Source organism: Cannabis sativa, chromosome 2 (assembly GCF_029168945.1).
Source record: "Cannabis sativa cultivar Pink pepper isolate KNU-18-1 chromosome 2, ASM2916894v1, whole genome shotgun sequence".
NCBI classification, from domain to species: domain Eukaryota; kingdom Viridiplantae; phylum Streptophyta; class Magnoliopsida; order Rosales; family Cannabaceae; genus Cannabis; species Cannabis sativa.
This window is the reverse complement of record NC_083602.1, coordinates 41,086,946-41,092,861: the sequence shown is the minus strand read 5'-3', so window position 1 is coordinate 41,092,861 and position 5,916 is coordinate 41,086,946. Positions and strand designations below refer to the sequence as shown.

General features: G+C 33.4%; 1 non-coding gene across 1 annotated transcript; it reads right to left on the bottom strand.

The window, feature by feature from the left end:
* Nucleotides 1-3,998: 3,998 nt before the first annotated feature.
* On the bottom strand, nucleotides 3,999-4,105 carry LOC133035285 (small nucleolar RNA R71). Its single transcript, XR_009686561.1, has one exon. It is a non-coding gene; the product is annotated as a small nucleolar RNA R71 (small nucleolar RNA).
* Between the last annotated feature and the right edge of the window lie 1,811 nt (nucleotides 4,106-5,916).

Genomic DNA, 5,916 nt, shown 5'->3' with positions numbered 1-5,916 from the left:
ATTATTATAATCATGATATTTTGAATAGAAATAAGATATTTTGCTAACTTTTAAATTTTGTTATTTTTTATTTAAATTAAATTATAAAATCAAAAAATGTATATTTATTTATTATTTTTTATTTTATTGAATATTTTTATTTATAAAATAACATGAAATTTAAAAGGTGGTTAGCAAATTTTTTTTTTTTGAAATGATATTTTGGTTTGTTGAAACTTAATTTTTTAAAATTGTAGGTTTAATTTTAAATATTTTTTTTATTTTATTTAAAAATCCGAAAATATTTTTTTTATTATTTATTATTTTCAAAATTTTATTAATTATTTAAAATTAAATAAATCCTACGTCCAACTATCCAATTCAACTTGTTGCAGGAGTATGTGTTTTAGCTTATGTGTAAGTTTTACAAAACCTATTATTGCTTGATCTAAATTGCCATGGTTAACTTGTTGGCAGATCCAATGATCTGATTTTAACCCATGCTTCAATTGTCAATAGGTCAAGTAAATAATTTGTAACAGGTAAATTTTACATTCTTCTTTCATCTGTGTATGACCTAGTAACATGATAGGGTCCATCCAAATCTGTGTGCCTGTGTGAGCCTAATTGTTTATTTTGTTATAGATGCATATAGGTTGTTGCTAAATAAAATGTCACACCCTGATAGATTTTATTTAGGTTCATTTAGTTTTTGGACCTATTCAATTAATAACAGTTATTTATTTTAAGGTTAAATTCCTCTCTTTTGGGCTTTGTGTGAGAGATGGGCGCCAATAGAAGTGTGTACGACATACTGAACCCAGTTCCCCCTCACATGAACTACCCCAATTGTGAAGGCCCATTTGCTTGATTTGAATAACTGTACTAGGTTAATTAAATTAGTTTAACCTAATAAAATTGATTAGCAACATAATTAACTTTTAAAATATATGAAATTTATTTTCATTTTAATATTTTAAAGTTAATTTTAAGAAAAACACTCTTAGTTTAAGATATTATTTCTAGATAAACTATTTGTATTTTTCTTGTATTTAATTAAATAAAGAATTTTAACTAACTAGATTCCTTCTGAAGCTTATTTTAATTATTTCATTAAATATTCCTATTTAAGTTATAAATTAGTTATTTCTAACTAATTTTTTATATCAATTTAAATTTGAATATCTTTTTGAATTTAAAATTAAGTTGAGGAATTCTAGGAGTTGGTTATTGAAGATTCTAGAGATATTTTTTAAGTTATTAAACTTAAAATGGAATATTCTTAAATTAGGTGGTTACAACTTAATTTTGATATTTAATTAAATTTTATTTGAAAATTTTTAAGTTGGTTATTTTAGATTCTTTCTATAACAACTTAAATTAGATGTTTTTCAATTTTTTTTGAAAATATACTTAGTTAAATTGAGATATTTTCTAGATAGTTATTTCTATACTAGTTATTATTTTCAATATTAAAATAGGAAAATATCATATATTGTGAAATTAATTGTTTAATAATTAATTTTGGTACAATTCAAGTTAAGAATATTTTTCCTAGTATTAAACTAGAATTAATAATTAAGCCTTCTCTATACTTAATTATTTATTTCTTGAATTTAATACATTTAATTAAATTAAAAATTAAATATCTAAGTTAATTTTCATCATGATACTTAAATATTGTTATTTTCATGACATTTAATTAAATAGAAAATTATTTTAAGTTGGAACTTTTTATAACAACTTAAATTTGAATAATTTTTAAAATATATTTTATTTATTTTATTAATCAATTTTTGAAAATTGATAACTCTATGTTATAGAGTTAATTTTTATGCTTTTAAACTAAAGTATTGTGAGGAGAGTAGTGAAAATGTGTTTATTTTGCTTAATTTTAATTAGTTTTAGTGTTATTTTCTATTTAGTAATCTAACCTTTAAGTTTTGTAAATATTGATATTGTTGGGTGTATTTTTCCAATTAACTGTGCTTATTTTGTTGAAAAAGGAGGAATTAAATTGATAGGTAAAAGAAAACGAAACAAGGAAGAAAAGGAGCACAAGCTGAAACTGGGCTGATTGCTGAAGAAAAGCTAAAGCAATGCTGAAGTGAATTCAGCATCCTGGCAGTGACGTGGAAACACGAATTTCACTTATCCACCTCAGCAACTTCGGTCCAGTCACTCAAATTGCACCAGCCAGCTGACGTGGAAGAAAGGGGTCTAACCCTAGTGGGCCAAAGTGGAAAAGTTTGGGCTTCTATTTTGGGGTATGAAGTTTGTACCCTAAAAACCCAACAACAAAAAGAGAAGGAAAGGGAAGTACACGATCATCATCTTCATCATCCAGTACGTGAGGAGCTGCTGCAACTCTTTTGGAGGAGTAAATGTAGCAGAAAGTACACCATAGAAGAAGGAAGAGGGGACCAAGCCTAGTGTTTGAATTTTCTTTTACCCTTTCTTGATAGTCTTCTTTATTTTCCTCTTTTATTCTTGTTTGTACTTAGTATCAAAAACTTCTTGAGATTGTTAATTTGGGCAGCAGCCATGGATGAATTGTTTTTAGCTTGGATTTTAACTTCTTACTTGAATATGAGCTAAACTTTTGAGGCTTGAATAACTATGAACTTCTAAGTTGGGTATGATTAGATTCTAAGCTTACTTTAGCATTTGTTTGTCTTTGTTCATTCAAGTGAGTTTCATTTAATTGATTGTTGTTTCTTGGCCATGAATAACAATTTGCTAAGCTAGATCTTGTACCGGAAGGGCTAGATCTAGTAGTTTAACTTGAATGGAGCAAGTGAAAACCTAGATTTAGGCTTTTCTTTGTAAGTGGAATAGGAATATTTCATTTACCTTGCATAACTTACAAAATTAATGTTTGAATAGTGTTCTGCTTGCTGGTTTGATATAGGAATATATTGAGCTCAATGGTAGAATTAAAGTTGTGAGTGTTGGAAAATTCTCACAAGCCTAGAGGAATTTGTTGTTATCTCTGTGCAGAATGCTAGAGTAATGCTGAACCGATGCTGTACTGACTGTAAAAAAAACCTGACTAGAAGGAATTAGTTATTCAAGCTATTTTTACCATATTACAATTTTTATCTTGCAACCAATTTTTTTTTTCTTAGCAGCAGTAGTTTAATTCTAACAAGATTAATTCATGTCATTTCTAATTTTGAACCATTACTCAACCATTTGCATATTATTTCTTTTTATTTTAAGTTGTAATTAGTTGGTTTTACAAGATATTTTTGTTTGCAATCCCTGTGGAGACGATCTTACTTATCACTTTATTACTTGTTTGACTGCGTATACTTGCGTATATAATTTTCACAACAAGTTTTTGGCGCCGTTGCCGGGGATTGAAACTAAATATTTTGTATTATCAACTATTGTGCAATTTATTTTCTGGTTTAAAGTTTTAATCCTATTTGGTGCGCTGAATTTTTTTTTCTTTTTCAGATTTAATCTAGTGCATGAACGAGCAAGAAGAAGACCTTGAACTTGCTCCTATTGACCTCGAAATTCAACGCACTTTCACACAAAGGAGGAAGGAACAAAAGGCTAAAAAACACTGCAATATGGCCGATGGGTTTGAAATTGGGGGTGCTCATAATGAAGCCAATCCTATTGCTTTGGCCGATGATAGAGCCCGAGCAATAAGAGAGTATGCAGCCCCTATGTTCAATGAGCTAAATCCGGGTATTGTGAGACCCGAAATCCAAGCACCTCACTTTGAGCTCAAGCCCGTCATGTTTCAAATGCTCCAAACGGTTGGTCAATTTGGTGGGTCGCCAACGGAAGATCCTCACCTCCATATTCGCTCATTTTTGGAGGTGAGTGATTCTTTCAAGCTACAAGGAGTAAGTGAAGAGGCTTTAAGATTGAAGTTGTTCCCATTTTCCTTGAGGGATCGGGCTAGAGCATGGCTTAACACTCTTCCTCCCGATTTGGTGACTAATTGGAATGACTTGGCTGAAAAATTCTTGAGAAAGTACTTTCCTCCAATAAGAAATGCAAAGTTTCGAAGCGAGATCATGTCTTTTCAACAATTGGAAGACGAGACTACTAGTGATGCATGGGAAAGATTCAAGGAGTTGTTAAGAAAGTGCCCACACCATGGTATTCCTCATTGTATTCAACTTGAGACATTTTACAATGGTCTCAATGCGGCCTCTAGGATGGTGTTGGATGCTTCCGCTAATGGAGCCATTCTTTCCAAGTCTTACAATGAAGCTTTTGAGATTTTGGAAAGGATAGCTAGCAACAACTATCAATGGTCAGCTAATAGAGCTCCTACAAGTCGAAAAGTAGCGGGTGTTCTTGAAGTAGATGCTTTGACCGCTCTAACCGCTCAAATGGCCTCAATGACCAACATTTTGAAGAATATGAATATGGGAGGAAGTGTACAACCAGCCGCTGCCATTCAAAGGGCAGAAATCTCTTGTGTGTATTGTGGTGATGGGCATACTTTTGAAAATTTCCCTTCAAATCCAGCTTCGGTTTGCTATGTGGGTAATCAAAACTTCAACCGCAACAACAATCCATACTCAAACTCCTACAATCCGGCATGGAAGCATCATCCGAACTTTTCATGGGGAGGTCAAGGGGCAAGTTCAAGTGGAGCACAACAAGCACAAGGAAAGCAATCATTTCCACCGGGTTTTTCTCAACAACCAAGACCTCAACAACCTCACCAACCTCAAGGCTCTCAAACTAGTTCTTTGGAGAGCTTAATGAGAGATTATATGGCCAAGAATGACGTTGTAACTCAAAGCCAAGCAGCATCTCTTCGGAATCTTGAAGTTCAATTGGGGCAATTGGCCAATGATTTGAAGAATAGACCACAAGGCACTTTGCCTAGTGACACCGAAAACCCAAGAAGAGATTGCAAAGAACATTGCAAAGCGGTAACCTTGAGAAGTGGAAAAATAATTGAGTCAAATGTGGCTGCAGCAGGCAGTAAAGAGCCCTCTTCAATCCAAAAAGAGGGGGAAATGAAGAAAAAACCAGCAACTTCAGCTGCTGAAATTCCCCCAGTAGTTACAGCATCCAGTCAGCATTCTACTGCAGAAAAGTCTTTGCAAAAGCCACCGCCACCATTTCCTCAACGGTTCAAGAAGCAACAAGACGATGGTCAATTCCGGAGATTTCTTGATGTTCTAAAGCAGCTCCACATCAATATACCTTTAGTGGAAGCTTTGGAGCAAATGCGAACTTATGTGAAGTTTTTGAAGGATATTTTGACAAAGAAAAGGAGGCTTGGCGAGTTTGAAACGGTCGCTTTGACGGAGGGATGTAGTGCTATGTTGAAAAGTAAAATTCCACCCAAATTGAAAGATCCGGGCAGCTTTACAATTCCTATTTCTATAGGGGGTCGAGATGTTGGAAGAGCTCTTTGTGACTTGGGAGCTAGTATTAATCTCATGCCTATGTCTATTTTTAGGAAGTTGGGAATTGGAGAAGCAAGGCCAACCACCGTCACTTTGCAATTAGCAGATCGTTCCATGGCTCATCCGGAAGGGAAAATTGAAGATGTGTTGGTACAAGTGGATAAGTTCATTTTTCCGGCCGATTTCATTATTCTTGACTATGAGGAAGATAGGGAAGTTCCAATCATTTTAGGGAGGCCATTTCTTGCCACGGGAAGAACTTTGATAGATGTTGAAAAGGGAGAGCTTACCATGAGAGCTCAAGATGAGCAAGCCACATTCAAGGTCTTTCGTCTTATGCGTGCTCCGGATGCAATAGGAGAATGCTTAGCAATTGGAGATATGGATCCTAACATGGTTGAGGAGTCCAAATTCAAAAATAGTAAGAAGGTGAGAAAGAAGATTCCCCTTAAAGAAATTGCTAAGGATCACGAGCCGCAAGAAAGCAAAGACAAAACATCATTTGACCCTAAAAAACCACCCAAAAAGAAGAGAAAGAAAAAGA